The 19,543-nt window shown below is 43.2% G+C and overlaps 1 protein-coding gene across 4 annotated transcripts in view; it reads left to right on the forward strand.

Moving 5' to 3' along the window:
• Positions 1-19,543, forward strand: part of TEX264 (testis expressed 264, ER-phagy receptor) — a 152,929-nt gene that overhangs the window by 21,359 nt on the left and 112,027 nt on the right. The window lies entirely within an intron of this gene.

Here is a 19,543-nt window from a genome sequence, read left to right on the forward strand (position 1 = left end):
CCCCCCCCATTGGTGCTGCTTAATGGATTTGTATGACGGGACAAACTGTAGTGACTTTTAGGTGCTTTCTTCCCTTCCTCCTTGTTCATGTGCCTCTCTGGCAACTTTTCAGGGAGATTTGAAGCAATGCTATCAGGTTTGAAAGTGAATTGATTCCATTCCGATCTGACTTTTTCCAGTTTAGTGACCAGCTCAGACTTGGCTAGGCTTCTAGGAGGCATTGCCTCACCTTCTCTGCCACCAATCAGCTTCTTTCAGAGTTTTAAACAGCAACTGGAAGGGCTATTGGAAACTGCTGGCAGAGCTGCCACCCACCTTCCTCCAGCTGTCAGTTTTAAGGGAAACCTGAGTAGCTGGCAGGACAATGAGTGCCCTGCTGGCATGTTGGTTCTTCATTTATTCTACAGGCTGGCAACAAGGCATTTCATAAAATGTAAAATGGGCTGGAAATCCTAATGATTACTAAAATAGTGTCCATAATACATACTTCAAAATCATGAGACTGAATTTAATCACTAACTCCATGTGTCCTAATAAAATACAGTATTTTAGCTTCTCTAAATTTGGGGTGAATTACTTTTACTGCCCTCTTGGAAATGCTAGGAGAGGTATGCTGCATGCCTGGTGCTAGACAGGTATACCATATTGACCTGAATATAAGCCACACCTTTAAAATTCGAGGGAGGGGGAAGGAAAAAAAGGAAAAAATACCCCAATATAAGCCACTCCATTCCCCACTGCTCCTGGCTACATACTGGGGCAGGGGGGAAGCTGTGCTGTGTTGCCGCCAACCTTGCCCCTTCTTCTCTCCCTCCCTTTCTGGCCTTGGGAGAGAGGACGGGGGACAACACACGGGGTGGCCGGCTGCCACTTTGCCATTCTCCTGGCGCTGTTTGCCCCACACTCCTGTCTGCATACCGTAAGGTTGCGAATATAAACCACACTTTAATTTTTCACAGTCGGAATTTGGGGGGAAAGTGAGGCTTATATTCAGGCCAATATGGTATCTGTTTCCTGCAGGTATTCACAACAATCCAAATGACCATAGGAACCTAGAGGAAAGCATCCTGCCTTATAACTGGGCTTCTTCATGCTGAAATGTGCCAAAAAGCAGTTAATACCTATGCAGGAAATTGCATTTATGCTTGTACCCATATCCAACATCAAGTGACTGCTGGCCAGCCTTGTGAGTGGCAGTTACGGCAGCAGATTATCCAGCCAGTTGGTGCCACTTCTAGTCACCTTGCTTATTCCGGAGCTGCTGCTCCTGCCAGACCAACCTTTAATCATAATTGGTTGGGTGGTGGCAGAAGCAGTGAATCTTCAAGCTGTACAGGGAGAGCAATGGTGGCCGGTAGTGGCACTGGCCAGCCTGTGGATCTGGATCCCGGAGGTAGGGTTTGGCAGGCAGAGGAGCCAGCAAAACTGAGGTGGCAGCTGCAGCTTGTTCTGACTGTTCTTCTGTGGCTTGCCTGGGCCACGCACCCACTGCGTCTCATGATTCTGTACTTTTCAGTGCTACCTGTCTGTGGCCAAGCAAATTACAGTGTGATGACATTCTTATATTATTGTATGTGCAGACATGCATTGCTCCATTTTCCCGAAAGGGATAAATGATGGATTTCAAAACCACCACAAACTTCTTAGTTCCTCAATCTGAAAAGCAAAGCAAATGAAGAACATTATATAAAAAGCCCTGCGTATGGAATAATTTGCACAAGATAGCACTTAACATTTCTATAATTAATGTATTGTTTTCTGGTTAAAAATAAAAATATTATTAAAACAATAAGGTCAGCTGTATATTGAGCCTTTTCAGCATTATTATCCCAACACTGGGCAGCTTTATGCCCACAGTGGGGAGACTTATCCCAGCACTGAGCAGTCTAGAGGAGAAAACATCCTCATTTGAGTGTAAGTAAATGATACAACTGAGGAGGTGGCTTGAATTTACTTCATCCCTTATAAATTAGAACAGATAAAGCAGAGGGTGTGCCAGGAAGTTAAAAAGGAACATTGTGACCCTCCGGGAATGAGGACAATATCTTGTCCCTCACAAACATCCCATTGTCCCAAGGCTCTTCCAGATGACCTATTTATTGAGCATTCATCCTGATTTGTTTGTAGGGAGATTACTGTAGATGACATTGGCTATTTAATGAGCATTTATTCTTATTTGTTTGGCAGTGGAAAGGGGAGGTTTGATCATGTAGTGTTAAAGCAAGTGCCACCCCACACTTTACAATGTATTTTCTCGTCACTCTCCTTATTGCAAAAAGCCCCATCTTGTGGGGAAGGGGGTTTGTAATGCAACACCTCCCAATCAATTATAATTATGCATTCTGAATTTGCTTTTATGTGATTAAATCTCATCCCAAAATTGTTATAATCTGGTGGTGCCCTCAGTATCTTTCTCCTTTCCTTTCTAGCCTCCCAAAGCACCACTGTTTCCTGACTTCTCCCAAGTTCTACTTCACTGTGGTTTCATATAGTAGGACACACACACACACACTTCTTAACTGCTCTAGAATGCAGTGGCAGACCTTGGGGTCTCACATCTCAGCAGTGCCCTGTGCAATGCCAAAGTTCGGCACCCCAAGGCTCTGTGCCCAATTCAGCTGAACTAATTGTGCTCCTCTAAACCCACCGCTGTAGAATGTACTTGGGTGCTTGTTCAAGTGCAGTTTCTTACTAACCCCAAGTAAGCAGGCTTGTGGCAAATTGCAGGTCCTATTCCCAGTAAAAGACAAGAAACCAAGCTGCATGCAGCAGGATGTGATGTGCAAATTTGATCTTGTCAGCTGTGCTTGGAGAGTTGATGTGGCCCTGTGATTAGCTCTGAGTAGCTTTTAGGTTAGTTGGGCACAATTGAGCCAAAGCATGTGAGAGTTTCAGGGTAGTTCTTTTTGCACTGCATGATTTTAGTTCTGGTCCAGCCATCCTCCTCCTATTATTTATAGAGCAGCATCAGGGTGCTTGATGCTTTACAGCAGGGGCAGACTTGTGAGACCCAAATTCGCCCGCCCTGCCACCTCTAGCATCCCATTCTGCTGAATTCAAGACATCATAGTTCTGACATCCTGTGTCATCCCCTAGACTATGCACCCACTGCATTGGGACTGGTTGTGCTGCCCTAAAGCTGCCTCTGTTTGCAAATAAAAAAGGACAGTTTCCTGCCCTAAGGAGCTTACAATCGAAAATTTTGGATACAAGGAAAACAACAGAGGAAAGAGAAGGGTGGAGTACAAAGGGGGGAAATGTGTGGTTTCAGTTACGCGTGCTTAGGCTTGCTTAAGGAATTGGTTGCAGCAGGGAATTGAAAATAGGGACTTGAGGGTGGATGTAAAGTAAGCAAGAGAGGTGGCTATGTGCAGGTATCCATACTTGTGACTAATTTCTGTTTGCTTATTTTGAATTGGATTACATATTGCTTTTTGTGCTTCCCATATAGTTGGCTGGTAGGTAACTGATCAAACAGCATTAGGGCTTTGTGGATACACTTGCATTGTTGCCAGCTGATAAATGGAACCCAAGCGTTTCTTCTGCTTCCAAGGCACACACTTAGCACTGCTGCTATATTTATCGCTTATGTAGCACTTGCAATCTGCAAGGTAGTTTAGAGACCTTGGTGCCACATTTGCAAATGGCACTTAACTTGTGTAATTTGGAGTAGCTCTTTCTGACCTCCTTGTCCTTGGATATATTAATCCTCTGTCACAGGGTATGTGTTATGCATGAAGGGTAGGGCAGGATGCATGGTGTCTATGCAAAGGGCAGACACACCTCCCGTGTACTGCAAAACACAGCTGTAGACACTCTGAAATATGGGAATAGGTTCATCTGTGACCAGAGACTTAGGGCAGGGATAGGATTGCAAGGAGCACCAGGGAGTATGCTGCCAACCATTTCTGGGCATGTGTTGTTGTTTAGTCGTTTAGCCGTGTCCGACTCTTCGTGACCCCATGGACCAGAGCACGCCAGGCACTCCTGTCTTCCACTGCCTCCCACAGTTAGGTCAAACTCATGCTGGTAGCTTCGATAACACTATCCAACCATCTCGTCCTCTGTCGTCCCCTTCTCCTTGTGCCCTCAATCTTTCCCAACATCAGGGTCTTTTCCAGGGAGTCTTCTCTTCTCATGAGGTGGCCAAAGTATTGGAGCCTCAGCTTCACGATCTGTACTTCCAGTGGGCACTCAGGGCTGATTTCCTTAAGAATGGAGAGGTTTGATCTTCTTCTGGGCATGTGTACTAGCAGATAAATCACCATAAAGCTATTGTGGTCATAGTTGCTGATGGTAGTATGCTGGCTGTTTCGGTGTATATATGGTTCACATAATATGTTTTCCATTGGAAGATGTACCTGGGAATAATCAAAGGAAAGAAGAAAGCTGCATTATACAAAGTCAGGCTATTGGTCTATCTACGCTAGTGTTTACATTACAGTGGCTCTTCAGCTTTCCGACAGGGACTTCTCAGCCCTGTCCAGAGATGCTGTGAACATGGGTCTTTCTGCATGCAAAGCATGTGCTCTGCCATGGCCTTTACCTCCATGGCTGATTGTGCACCACATGTCTTGGGTGAGCAGACCCATATAATGACATTGTTGAAGGCCTTAATTGCTTACAGGCCAGATTTTTCATATTTGGTACCATAGCCCATGTTTTACAACTTGAACAGCCATTTTACAACAGTGTGGCACTGGGTTGAGTAGTGTGTGTTAGCTAGGCTTGCCATACGTCAGGAAAATTACTGACGTGTCCTGGTTTTCAGGTTTCAAAATGGTGGGGGGGGGGATTTTGCCGAATCGGGGAAACCCGGATGTATGGAAACGCAATGGAAACAGCTCAAAAAGCTTAAAATCACTTTTTGGGGTTAGGTTTCCCAATTTTGGTGGTTTCCTTAAAAAAGCTAAACTTTGCTGTGGGTGTCAGGAAATTTACTTCTTGAAGTATGGCAATCCTATTGTTAGCAGAGGCTGCAATGGTTATGACCTGCACCTACATTCCTGATGTTGACAGGATTCACAAATGGACTCTTCTCTCACAAGACAATGAAAACATTCCTTCCTAACCAACGGGATGTGGCTTTTTGGAAAAGGAGGCTCTCCAATAGACAGGTGGTGATTGAAAAGCTGGCTGGGTGTGTCATTTTCAAGAGGAAAAGTATTTCTGTAGTTGATCTCTTCTGGAAGTACTAGTTTTAAGCTGTTGCAATATCCTATCTCAATAATGTTCTCTGAAACAGTCTTCCAGAGAGAGAGAGAGAGAGAGAGAGAGAGAGAGAGAGAACGATCCAATTTGTGGCTACAGATATGTGCCATTTTTGAATAGTGATAAAATTGAACCTACCATGGAGCTGCATATTAATGTGTGCTTTGTGTAACTTGATCTCCTGGGCAGCTGCCAGGGCCCATAACTGATGCCTGGATTGTGCTCCCCATATTTTATTTTTTCTGGCCCTTAGTTCTGAGGAGTGGCTGGTGACTGAATTGCGCCATCCTTCTAATTTCCGCACAATGTCCTCAACATAGCATTGCTCAGGGGCCGTGGGGGAAATTAAAAAGGGTAGCTAGACCCAGCTGCTCAGTGTTGCTTAGAGCACTGCCACTGTAGCTAGGTAAGCCTGCTAGTGCCTACTGGCAGAGGAACAGGCCCACCAGAGTAGATGTAGCCCATTTAATTTTGATTTTCAGAATATCTCCTTTGGACAGGGTGGCTCCAGGTTTGGGAAATTGCCTTGGGCAATTTACATGTATCAGTATGCCATTGTGCCTAATTCCCTACATTGCCAAGTATCTCTCAACTTGTTTATTTTGACTCTGTGGTGCTGTTCCTCAACTCCATTTGCTCATCCAGTTTGACAGCAGCATGTGGAAATGTGCCACTGCAGGTGAAACATATATATGTGGGAGCTGTATATGAATGAGCATTTGCTCATCTCCACATATTTTGGATTGAATCCAAGATTCTTGAGGTTGTTACAGGACTGTGCTGGGCAGAGACATTCTGTTGTCCGAAGTGGAGTCCAAGTTGTGTCTCCACCCCCTTGCTAGGATCAGGCTTTTCAGCAGTTTTGCTGCACCATTCAGACACTGTACCTGCCTTCACCTCTCCTTCTCACCTTGCTACATGGCAGGGAAGACCTTATTACAGCACCAAGGGAAGGAGCTGCACCAAGGGAAGGTGCTGCACCAATTGTATCAGAACTGGGTGGACCGGGCTGACACCAGGTCTCAGCATCACCCAGCCCCTGTCTTCTGATTGGCCCATTTTAATGGGCCTCCTGCTCATATTGAAAGAGGAAGATGGCTCTTGTACCAGGCAGCAAATGGCTGCTTCACTGGAACTGCAGCAGCCATTTAAGTATTGAGCTATTTAAAACCATATTTTAAAGCTTTCTCTTGGGTCTAACTAGAACTGGAAACTCTGCAGCCCAGTCTTTTTACTTAACTGATTAGGACCCATCAATTTTTCAGTGGTAGATGCCAGATATTATTTGTTAGGCTGTGAGTTAGTGACTTGCTTTTTAAAGGCAATTTTGCCTGTGATTTGCTACTGTAACAGGAAATGGAAAAGAAAATGTTGCAGGTGACCTTTCCTTCTAACAATGTGTGACAACTTCTGTTTAATAAATTGTGAGTTACCCTATGCTTGCTTCACTGTTTCAGATGGCTGCTTATACTGAGGTTTTGTAATAGGCAAACATTAACAATTTTATTGGTTGAGAACACTTGGCCAAAAGGGAGGCAATGTGTGTATATCCACATTTCCCCACCTCTGGGTCAGAACAGTTAGATCATGGGTAGGCAAACTAAGGCTCAGGGGACGGATCCGGCCCAATTGCCTCCTAAATGCAGCCCACAGACGGTCCGGGAATCAGCGTGTTTTTACATGAGTAGAATGTGTGCTTTTATTTAAAATGCATCTCTGGGTTATTTGTGGGGCATAGGAATTTGTTCATCCTCCCCCCCCCAAAAAAAAATATAGTTAGGCCCCCTGCTGAAAAAGTTTGCTGACCCCTGAGTTAGAGGGTTATACAAGACCCTGCAGAAGATGGTATTTTTATGTTGGGGGCACTGCTTTTAATTTCTGTTGTCACCCTAAAGCACCAGACCAGGAATACTGGGACTTCCTGTAAGATATAAGGCAGCCTTCTCTAGCATGGTGTCCTCCAGATGTTTTGGATTGCAACTCTCACCATCCCTGGCCAGCTGGTGGAGGATATATGGTTGGCTATGGCTACCTGAAGGAGAAATATGATGGCAAAACCTACAAACCATCCTTTGTTACTGCTCACTGCTCAAATGTGAATCACATTGGACCTTACAAGGTAAGGTCTGTTTATTCCTAAGGTACCAGAAAGGGATGATATTTTTCCATTCTTGATACCTGGTCCAGTGCAGACCCTTGAAACCTTGGGAAGTGGCAGACCCAGTCTAGACGTTGTGGGACTCCAACTTCCATCAGTCTTCCTCCACTGCTTCTCTGTTAGGTGCTGCTTTGATTTATTTTTTCTCTGGAATGTATTTGCTGCTGCTTTCAGAAAGTATCCAGTTGAGCAGGTGTGGTGTGTTCTATTATAAGCACATCATGTTTGCAATGGGGACAGTTCAGAAATGAAGACCATGTAGTAGCTGAGACAGAAAGGAATCAGCAGTGGTCCCGAGCACTAGCGCATGCCAGTTAGAGACTTGCCACCATGGCAGCATATCTGCTTATTTGCTTTCCCTTTAAACTTATTTTGGCTGACCAGCATGCTTCGCAGCTTAGGCCACATTGTGTACAATGGATTCACGAGATGCCCTGTTTTAATGTGTAACTTAAACTCAATAGAATAGCCTCAAATTAATAGGTCAAGTTTTCCGTGAGCTTCTGTGAAGCTTTTAGGTTGGTTTGGAGGTCATCCTCTGTGTGTGCAAACACTACGTTGTCCTCAACATATTGAAGCTCTGTGACGGAGGTTATAGTAACCTTACTCTTTACTTTCAGCCTACTCAAGTTAAAGAGCTTTCCATCTGTTCAATATATGATTTCTATCCCAGTGGGGAGTTTCCCTTCGACAATGTGTAGGATCATGATATGAAGATAATAAATAGAGTTGTGGTGATAATACATCCCTGTTTAATGCCTGATCCCACTGTGAATGGTTCACTTTGAGAGCCATTGTTATCTGCGATTGTTGCTGTTATATTATCATGGAGGAGCCAAAGGATGTTAACAAATTTATCTGGGCAGCCAATTTTCAAAAGGGCAGTACAATTTACAGTGTTGAGGCCTTAGTCAGGTCAATAAATGCCATATATTTTGCTCTCTGCATTTTTCTTGAAACTGTCAAGCAGTGAAGACCATATCCACTGTCCTCCTAGACGGTATTTTGTACATAGTTCTGAAGCCTGTGTCCCAGGAGATGTCATTGTTTATAGCCACTCTGGGAGCTTGCTAAGCAACTCTCCTTCCCTTTTAGGCAACAGTGTTGGTTGCACACTCTTAAACCAGCCTATAATAATAATTGGTGTTGCCTGAATTATTAGTATAGTTTTGGGTAGTTAACAATGTAATGACTTTGTCACCTGTGAGATTCAGGAATCTGTTTCTTTTTATGCTTTCCTCCTTAGCGTTACATTATAGTGAAGCTGAGACTAGAGTTGCAAATCCAGGAATTGTTCTCTGCTTTCTTCCATCCCAAGACCAGTGGGGTGACCATGGCACCATAAAGACTTTATATTTGACTTTTGACATTAGTCCAGCTACCCCAAAAGAGATTGAATGGCACTCCCTTGGACCTGAGGAATAGACTTTAATAGGAGCAAACCTTCAAGAAAGAACAGGGTCTTCTTTGTCACTTCTGGAGCAGGCTCTTGGGTAAGCTGGGTTTCCAGGGCTACCCATGAAGCTCTGTGCCATAGAGGGAGGCACATGGGAATATGTGCTATTTTTAATAACTGTGAAAGAAAGCAAAACACGGGAATCATACGGGGGTAAAATAAGCATCGAGCACCTGTGAGAATCATCTCTAAGTAACTTTTTTTATAATATGCTTGGACTTTTGCAAAGAGAACTAGCATTTTGGGAGAGATGAAATAAAATAAAAAATTAAACTTACTTATGATAAAGTTTCTGTGATCTTGATTGTTGATCTTGGTCACCACCTAGTGGAGAAATGAATATGCTGTAGTGCCTAAACTAAGGGCTTTCCCACATTTTCCTGTTGTCCTGTGCTTTCCAGGAAGAGGTCTGTGTTTTAAAGGCTCCATGTCCAAGCGCTCTTTTCTTCACCCCAGAGCTTTTCCTGTGAAAACCCATTTTTAAAAAAACTGAAGTGCAACAAACAGCAACACAAATCTGCTGTTCACTCCGATTCAGTGGTAAAGAGTGGATTTTGTGGGGAAAGCTCTGGAGCATGGACATGGAGCTTTAAAGCATGGACCGTGCCTGGAAAGTGCAGAGGAAAGGTAAGTGTGGATAAGCCTTGAGGAATTACTTTGATCCGGTAGTGTTTGCTACCAAAGCTGAAATGTAATATTGCCTGCTAAATTCACATACGTGTTTGCCAAACAAAATAATGGCTCTTCCCTGTTGGACATTATTTTTCTGCCTTTTCTTTTAAGAAAAAAAATGTCCTCTCTGCAGAGATCAGTTTCTGCTGCTTTCTAATTATTATTATTTAAATAAAAATAATAATCTTTCAAACAGAAAATATGAGCCCATACATAGAGGGGAATAAGGTGCTAGTTTTCTTGCAGCTTCTCCAACTGTCTCTATGTCTGCTTATGCTGAAATGTTCACATGTCAATCCACTTCATTAGTTGTTCTGTGATGCTTCCCCGTAACAAGTAGCTGTGGTCAGCCACAGTTCCCCATCTGCAGTATGAGTGTAATAAAATTGACCTTCCTTACTGGGTTGCTGTTGAGAGCAAGGAGATGCTTATGTGAATGCTTGAGTGAAAAGTAGTAAGATTAAAAGATAGAGTAAGATAAGACTACAACATGCTTTAAAGATAGCATCAATGAATTTGTGCTTGATGCAGAAGGTGGAGCCAGTGGAGCCATTTGAAGAGGAGCGTCTCTTGGTCTGAGGGATGGGATGGGATGGGATGATACCAGCTCTCTCTCTGCATACCATTTGAATCAGGTGTGACTGTGCAAGTGCTGAACCAGTGGCTGTAAATCCTGCCAAGACAAATGCACTATTGGTGGGTGGTTCTTGTGTTTGGGAAGTGGGAGGCAGCCTGTTGTGGATGGGGTTGCAGGCCTGTTGAAGGTACTCCTGAATCCATCACCATCACTTGAGGTCCAAGTGGCCACAATGGCAAGAAATGCCTGTTGCTAGCTAAAGCTTCTGTGTGGCTTACTATAATGCAGTCTATGTAGGGCTACCTTTGGAGATGATTTGGAAGCTGTCGTTGATACAGAATGTTGCTCCTAGGGTAACCAAATGGTGCATCAAATTGGAGCCATATTACATCAACTCTACATTATCTGTGTTGGCTGCTTGATATGTTTTCAAGTCCAGTTTGGGGTGTTGATTTTGACTTATAAAACCCTAAATGTCTTGGGTTCCAGATACTTGAAGGAGAATCTCTTCCTATATCTGCCAGCTGAGGCCTTTCAGGTGGTGAGAAAGGGAGGCCCTTCCTGTGGTTCCAATGATGTGCATTGTATATTGTGCAGGGGACTTGGGAGAGGGACCTTTCTATGGTGGCACTAGCCCATTTGGTGAAACTGCTTTCCCCTGGAGTTGTGTCAATTATCCTCACTTTAAGGCTCTCTTATTCACCTGGGCTTTTGGGACATCTTAATGTTTTGTGCTGGTGTTTTGTATTGATCTGCTGCTGTATTGCAATGAATTATACATTTTTATTTTTATTGATTAAAATCCACTGAAAAGGGTTATGGTATTTATCTTGTTTTGTATTTTATTGCCGTATGATTTACTTGATGATGGGTGATTATAAAAAAAGTAAGTTGCCGTTCAACTCTAAATCTAGTTAGCATGGCATCTAATAATGCTTAATAATTAGTTTCTGAGTTCTGTTTAATAACCAGTTTATGATTTGTATGCATTGAATTCATGTTTTCTGACAGTAAGAAAATGCTTCATTGAAAGCTGTATTATGGACACATGGTGGCAGCAATGTGCTGTTATAATATTTCTTCCCGCTATAGAGCACATCATTGTTTCTACCAATAGACTTTTCTGTCCATTTATTTACTTCTTTTTCACAGTGGGTGGGGAGGGAAACCCCATGCTGTAGCATCAAAGTGCATATCTATGTGGCGTGGGTGTGAAGACAGGGAAGAACAAAATATTCTGCACAGTAGAAGTATGTTAAGAGAGGATAGTTGAAGCCTAGTTTGGTGTAGAAGGGTGGTTGTGAGTTGGGAGATATTTTAGCTGGGGAGTCACAGGTTTAAATGTCATCTTATCCATGAACTGACCTTGGATCTTAGACAGGCCACTACCATATTTACTTGAATGCAATGCACACCTTTTGGGGGGCCAAATTACGTCACAGAAATTAGCGTGTGCATTAGATTTGACAGAACCAGCAAATACTTTTTTGGTTTCAAAGTTTGGAAAATTGAGGTGTGCACTAGATTCAATGGTGCATTAGTTTCATGTAAATACGGTATTTTTAAACCTTAGCACCCCTCTCCCCCAGTCTGCAATATGAGGGATAATATTGGTTTATCATAGGGGGTTGTTGTAAAGTAAAGGTTGTGAGATTATTATGGATCTATTGAGCACTCAAAAATGCTATATAAATTATATGCATAATTATTGGGCTATGTATGCTGAGCCCAATACTTTTTATTTTTTGGTAGCTCAGGCTAAGATGTGTTTGCAAAGTCTAGAGATCGATCAGAGGTCCTAGTACCCACAAAGTACAAGCTACACTTAGTATCTGTGTCTTGGGGTGCACTGGGATGAATGAGGGCTTCTTCTACTCCCTTCTAAAATACAAGGGGATTTCAGGAATTTGCTGCTACATCTTAGCTACAGTATGCCCAGGCAAGGGACAGAAAGTGAAATGGCAGCCATAGGCAAATAGAAGCAGACATGAGAAGCAGTTTATCATAAAGTGCATGTTGTCTGTGTTGTCTGTTAATTTATAGATTAGTCCAGATTGCCTGGATGTGGTAAATGGCAGAGAGGGAGAGAGAAAGGAATGCCAGGTGCTTGATGGATGACTGCTTAAAGTGATTGCATAACACCCTCCCTGTACATTTCTAGATTGATCTGCAAATCCTTGCCTTGATCGGCTTGTGTGAACAATTGGTTCTCCTCTGTTACCCAGGCTGTTCTTCACAGTTGGCCACACACTCCTTTCTAATGTGTGCGTCTCCCCTATCTTTCCCTCTTTCACATGTGAACTCATCCTGCAAACATTGTTTCTCCTTGGTGCTCCCTCAAGCCATTTGTCAACCCATTTAATACAGATAGATGAGCTCCTAGGAGCAGTATCACTCTGAAGTGACTAAGTGAATAGTTTGCCTGGGGCCTCCGGCCTCATTTTCCCAGGTGTAGTTGGTACAGCTCAGAGGAATTCCTTAGACCTTGATAATAACAGCCAAATACAAAGACAAAGCACTGCATTTTCCTGAAGTCTGTTGAAGCAGAGGTTCTGTGCTCTAACTGGTTGCAAATTGACTTTAGACATGGTTAGGAGTTTTGGCTTTGCATTTCCATTTGTTATACTGGCTAGTTGTGGGGAAAGCACCCTAAAGTGCCCCATTTGGTCTGCAGGCATGACTCAAAGGCAAAAGAGAAATAGGGTGAGTTGTGCCTAACAAACAGTAAGGGTTGAAGACCAAAGCTCCAAACCCTCTCCCCAAAGAGCCTCCTCCATTGCAGGGGGTTGGACTAGATGACCATTGGGTATCCCTTCCAACTCTATGAATCTGTGATTCTAAATGTGGCCCTGGCTATTGGGCTCATGCTGCCCAAGAATGTTGACTGCAGAACGTAGCATGTAAGCAGGCGTCCAAGGCAGCCACATCTGGAAAATAGAAAGTGGTTTGCTGAAGCAGTAAGGGGGCATTTAACCTAGGACATAAAGGGGGAAGGAATGAGGCTCAGAATGGGGATTCAAGCCCCAAACTCTCACTCTCTCTGGATCCTTGAAGCTGTGAGGAAATGGGGCTTGGGCCCTCAGACACACAACCACACCCACCTTGGCTAAATGCACATTTCTCCCAGGAATTCTCACTCCATTTGATCCACATACTGATGTCTGGGGCATTTTCATAAGAGAGCTGGCATTTTATGGATTGACAACATTTATTCTTTAATACAATTTATTTCCGAAGTTGACACAAGGAAAACTCTAGAAGCTTGAGAAGTCAAAGGCTCAAGGAATGCTGCAAGGATACTCTGTTCTTTTCAGTTTCTGCTGTATGCACAACCCCCAATAGGGAACTGTTGGGCACAAACCACAGAGCTGTGGCTGTATAGTTCAAGCCCAAAGGATTTGTTCTTTTCATTTTATAGCCTTTTAATTGTGAGTGCTTCCTGCTCTGTTCTATTTCTGTCAGTCCACAGGTCTAATAGTTATATAAGTTGGAGCTTATCTATATAAAACAGTAGTGGGACACCTGTGGCCTTGTTTTATGTGGCTCTCTGGGCACTATAGATATTTTTTGCTTTCTGGGGGACTCAGTTTCACTTCATGCCATGTTTTTGTGAGGTGAGACTGCAGAGGTGGAAGAATGGATAGGAAGAGAAATGCCCTTTTCAGGGTGAATTTGACATCACAAAATAATAGATGACAAAATTTCAGAAAGAGAGCAAGAGAAGCAGGTAGATCAGGCTTCCTCAGCCTCGGCCCTCCAGATGTTTTTGGCCTACAACTCCCACGATTCCTAGTTAGCAGGACCAGTGGTCAGGGTTGATGGGAATTGTAGTCTCAAAACATCTGGAGGGCCGAGGTTGAGGAAGCCTGGGTTGGATTATGGAAGAGAAAGCGAGAACAGATGGCAATGCCCACTGTTGCAATGTGGCCCCCAACAGATTACCTCCAAGGAATTGTGGCTGGTTCCCATCTCTGATTTAAAGCGTATTTGCCTTTTCTCAAATCTGTTGTATGACTACAGGTGAATGGAAAGTGGTGGGGATAAAACTATATAACCTCTGCTGGGTATATATGTGTTAGAGTTTCTCTTTATAACTACTGAGTGGTGTATGTTACAGCCCCCGTAAGGGACGCAAGTGATTTTAGCTCAAGTAATAAACATTCATACTTCCTGTTCATCATCTTTTTGGATATAGCAAACAGTACTTGTTTTTGTGGGACGCAGGTGGCGCTGTGGGTTAAACCACAGAGCCTAGGACTTGCCGATCAGAAGGTCGGCGGTTTGAATCCCTGCGATGGGATGAGCTCCCGTTGTTCAGTCCCAGCTCCTGCCAACCTAGCAGTTCGAAAGCAAAAGTGCAAGTAGATAAATAGGTACCGCTCCAGCGGGAAGGTAAACGGTGTTTCCGTGTGCTGCTCTGGTTCGCCAGAAGCGGCTTAGTCATGCTGGCCACATGACCCGGAAGCTGTCTGCGGACAAACGCTGGCTCCCTGGGCCAATAAAGCGAGATGAGCGCCGCAACCCCAGAGTCGGTCACGACTGGACCTAATGGTCAGGGGTCCCTTTACCTTTACCTACTTGTTTTTGTAACCAGAGTATTCTCTGAAACACTAGAATGTGGTGCCCTCCAGATGGTATTGAACTCTGAGCTGCCATCGGCCCCAGATACCATGGCCAATGGTCAGGGATTATGGGAATTGTAGTCCATTGGCTATCACTGCACTAGAGAAATTCCTCTTCTAAACCCTGCACAGATTGCTAATGTTTTTAAAGACAACCAATTGTAGGAGAAGAGTTGGATGCTGTACTAAAGAGACAAACTCAAGCATAGCTGGAGCTTGTCCACACTTCCACCTGTCCTGTGCTTAGAAAGCATGGGTCTAGGTGGTTTTCCGCTTGTCCTATGCTTTCTTGGCACTGGTCCAAGCGGTTTTGCCTTTGCTTCACAGTTTCCCCCTGAATAAACCTGCACTTTAACACTAAATTGAAGCAAATGTCAATACAGAGAAAGCCCAATTGACGTTTACTCCAATTCAGTGGTAAATAGTGGGTTTTCCCGGGGGAAAGCAATGGGGCAAGTGGAAGTGTGGATGAGGCCTTAGTTTCTGCAAATCTGCACAAAAAGCAGATATTCTAGTTTTTTTTACATCAAACAGGCACATCATGCCTAACTTAAGGGAATGTGTTATGTGGTAGAGGTTTGAACTGGGAGTCCTAGGTTCAGATTCCCACTCAGTGGTGAAGCTCTTGGGTGAGCTTGGGCCATTCAACATCTCTCAGCTCACAGATTTGTTGTGAGGATAAAAAAGCACATCCCCTAAGGCAGGCTATGATTATGAGCTACACTGTACATATAGCTCTTGAATTTATAAATTGAGGCTGTTTTCACTCAGAGGTAGGATGCAACTAAGTCATACTCTGAGCAGCCTCATTAAAATCAGCGAACTTGACTAACGTAGTTATATTCGCCCCACAATTATGAAATATAACACCACTTTCAAAGGAAGGATTTGGGAGAATCACATATACTGTCAAGGGTGGTTCAAATAGCAGCATCCACTTTGCAAACATTCAGTCATTTCTCAAAGATTTATAGAATAGGTTAGAAGAGAGTCATTGGAAGTTGGACCTTTGCGCTTCTTGTTTGATCAAAGTATATTGGCTTTCATTGATGGGAAGTGTAAATGTTTCCTTTTTGTGAAAAGGATATGCTAACAGTTTAAAAATGTGTACTGAGCAAGCAGCGTTTTGCACATTAACAATTTGAGAATGTTGGTAACTTGGAAATACTTTGAACCACGCTGCAGACCTCAGCAGGGACAGAACTTGATGTAACGTCTATTTTTGTTGAGACCACATTTGGAGTGCTATCTACAGTTCTGGTCACCCGACCTCAAAAAAAGATATTGTAGAGTTGGAAAAGGTTCAGAAAAAGGCAGCCAAAATTATCAAAGGGATAAAACAACTCCACTGTGAAGAAAGGTTGCAGCGTTTGGGATTCTTTGGTTTACAGAAAAGGTGAGTAAGAGACAAAACAATGGAAGTTTATGAAATTATGTATGGCATGGAGAAGTTGTATAGAGAGAAGGTTTTTGTCTTTCTCTCATCATGTTAGAGCCTTTGAACATCCCATGAAGCTGAATGTTGGAAGATTCAGGACAGATAAATGAAAGTACTTCTTCATGCTTTGCATAGTCCAGCTATGGAACTGGCTCCCCTAAGAAGCAGTGATGGCCACCAACTTGGATGGTTTTAAAAGAGGATTAGACAAATTCATGGAGGAGAGGGCTAATAGATGGCTTCTAGCCATGACAACTATTCTCTACAGCCACATTTGGAGGCAGCAGTTCTTCTGAATACCAGTTGCTGGAAACCATGGGAGGGGAGAATGCTCTTATGCTCATATTCCGCTTGCTGGTTTCCCACAGGCATCTACCTGGCAACTGTGAGAACAGTATACTGGACTAGACAGACCGTTGGTTTGATCCAGGAAGCTATTCTTATTGAGTGATAAGCATATCCATGCTTTTGTGTCTTGTACCTGCAGCTTGAATGTATTTGAAGCTAAACTACTTTGGCTTCTGCTAAGAACTTCAAGGTGAATGTTGTTATTAGTTTGGCAATCTCGGTCAGCGTGAATGGCCAACTGATGAGACAGCCAGGAACACTAACAAAAATAATCTCTGTGGTCCTTTATGACCAGAGATGCTTTCCTGACAGCTGAGAATCTCACTCTAACATTTGAAATACAATATCCATCAGATTTTGGAGTGCCCGCAGAGCTCAGTTTGGGGGCAGAGAAGGTTTGGTGCCAATTTTGCAGTTAAATGGAAAAGGAGAACAGAGCTTTTGAGTTGGAAAGTGAAACACCTTGGTGTGTAGGGTTGCTCTCTGAGAATTGGATGCAGGGTATATGCTACTTGCTGTAGGAGTGTTTCATGTCGAACAGGGTAACTTTGTAAGATTTGCTTGTGCAGTTTTCTGGTTTTGTGCAAATCTGAGGGATTAAAGGGGGGTGGGATTCCTTGTTCAGGAGTACACTGGAAATAGTTACAAGCACAGCCCAAAAAAGAGTGAAAGCATTGTGGACATAGTAGACATGGAAAAGGGAATGGCGGAAAGTGACCATTGATCCACCCATCCCCAAACACCAAATACAGTAGTCTGTGACATGTCGAGTGAAGTGCCTTGGAGCCAACTGATTGGATGATCCCCATATCGGGTGAACCTGAATTTACAGAGGGAAACCGTCATGTGAACTATGCAAATTAAATGGGAATGTAAACTGCTGCAGACACATATTAAATGTGTGTGTGTCCAAGCCCCCAAATATTTTGGGAATATATACATATTGGTTGCAGGTTAGGTTACTGCTGGGCAAATCCTCTGGTTAGACTTCAATTTACTCTGCTTTAAAGTTACTCTACTATGCCTCTAAGCCCTACATCCCTGACTACTATTCCCATGGCTCATGAGAGTTAGATTGGATTGCCTTTCTGGCATGAGTGATGCGAGGTGTGTTTCTACTAAGCAGTTTCATAAGGGTTATAGAAGGATTACAGAAGCAAATGGATGGTTTGTTTTGTTTGATTCCCTCAAGCTTGACTCCTTGGTGAATACTTTAACCACTCATTTTTCACATACATACTCTGACAAATTGCCAAAGGGGATATTTCTGTACAGATATAAGAGGCAGGTGTATCTGTTGAATGGGTGACAGAATGCCTGGATGTCATTCTTGCTATTACCACTTCCATCTTGCATGTCTGAATAAATAGCCTTCTTTTCTAATCTATAAATGCAGGATAACAGTGTAGTTTATGGTGACATTATTTCACTTCTTAATATACTGGTCCTGAAAAATGGAACTGCAATAATACAGCACAGATCTTTAAAAGTTATGTTTATCTTTAAATTACCTTTGAATAGACCAATTTTTTCTTCTTCTTTTCAGCTTTCTAAACTATTGAGTGTTTTATTGTATCATCCTGCTATATCTTTTGGTAGACTGCATTGTTGGAACACAGTTCAGTCTGGCTCATATAATAGGGTGAAGGAGTGCATTTTATATCTAGGCCAGATTAGGGTTTGTTCTGGGCATCTGGTGCCTTGGAGTGTCTTTAACCAGGTGTACCCTTTCTTGAAAAGATGCTACTGTAACAGGCAATGTGTGGAGCAGCTCTAAAAGTGTCTGGATGGTTGAACAGTAATCCAGAAGATAACATTCTAATCTGTACTGGTTACTTGTTCTAGTCTCCATTTAGAGGAGTGATTCTTACCCTTTTTTTACAGTTCCAAAGTTTGTGTACTGTAAGTATTGCCATCTCTTACAAGAACAACATCTGAAGTCAACTGAAGCTAGGCAGGTATCTACTATAAGAAGGGACTTATAGAATCATAGATTTGTTGTTGGGAGGGACCCCGAGGGTCATCTAATCCAACTCCCTGCAAAGCAGGAATCCCAACTAAAGCATCCATGACAGATGGCCATCCAACCTCTGCTTAAAAGCCTCCAAGTTCACCACCTTCCATGGGAGTCTGTTCAGCTGTGAAACAGCTCTTATTGTCAGAAAGTTCTTCCTGAAGTTTAGTTGGAATCTTCTTTCTTGTAACTTGAAGCCTGATAGCATGATTTTGAGTGAGTTTTTCTGGATGTGCATATTGTTCTACAGGAGTGTCTCTGTATGGTACTTAAAGGATTTAAGGCACTAGCCCATACCACAAAGCTGCAGAAACTTTGCATATGCTTATTTATATAGATAACTGTAAGAAAATGAAGATGGTGGGTGGCTTTATTATTATTATTTACTCGCCCTTCACCTTAAGGTCCCAGGGTGGTTTACAACATTAAAACACAATCACATAAACAAGGTGGATCCTAAAAATATGTATTCATGGGGTCTGAACTGGCAGTGATGGACCAGGAACCAGACCTTAGAATCATAGAATCATAGAATCATAGAGTTGGAAGAGACCACAAGGGCCATCGAGTCCAACCCCCTGCCAAGCAGGAAACGCCATCAGAGTACTCCTGACATATGGTCGTCAAGCCTCTGCTTAAAGACCTCCAAAGAAGGAGACTCCACCACACTCCTTGGCAGCAAATTCCACTGTCGAACAGCTCTCACTGTCAGGAAGTTCCTCCTAATGTTTAGGTGGAATCTTTTTTCTTGTAGTTTGGAACCATTGCTCCGTGTCCGCTTCTCTGGAGCAGCAGAAAACAACCTTTCTCCCTCCTCTATGTGACATCCTTTTATATATTTGAACATGGCTATCATATCACCCCTTAACCTCCTCTTCTCCAGGCTAAACATGCCCAGCTCCTTTAGCCGTTCCTCATAAGGCATCGTTTCCAGGCCTTTGACCATTTTGGTTGCCCTCCTCTGGACACGTTCCAGTTTGTCAGTGTCCTTCTTGAACTGTGGTGCCCAGAACTGGACACAGTACTCCAGGTGAGGTCTGACCAGAG

This window comes from Podarcis erhardii, assembly GCF_964252035.2.
Source record: "Podarcis erhardii genome assembly, chromosome: 2".
Classification (NCBI taxonomy): Eukaryota; Metazoa; Chordata; class Lepidosauria; order Squamata; family Lacertidae; genus Podarcis; species Podarcis erhardii.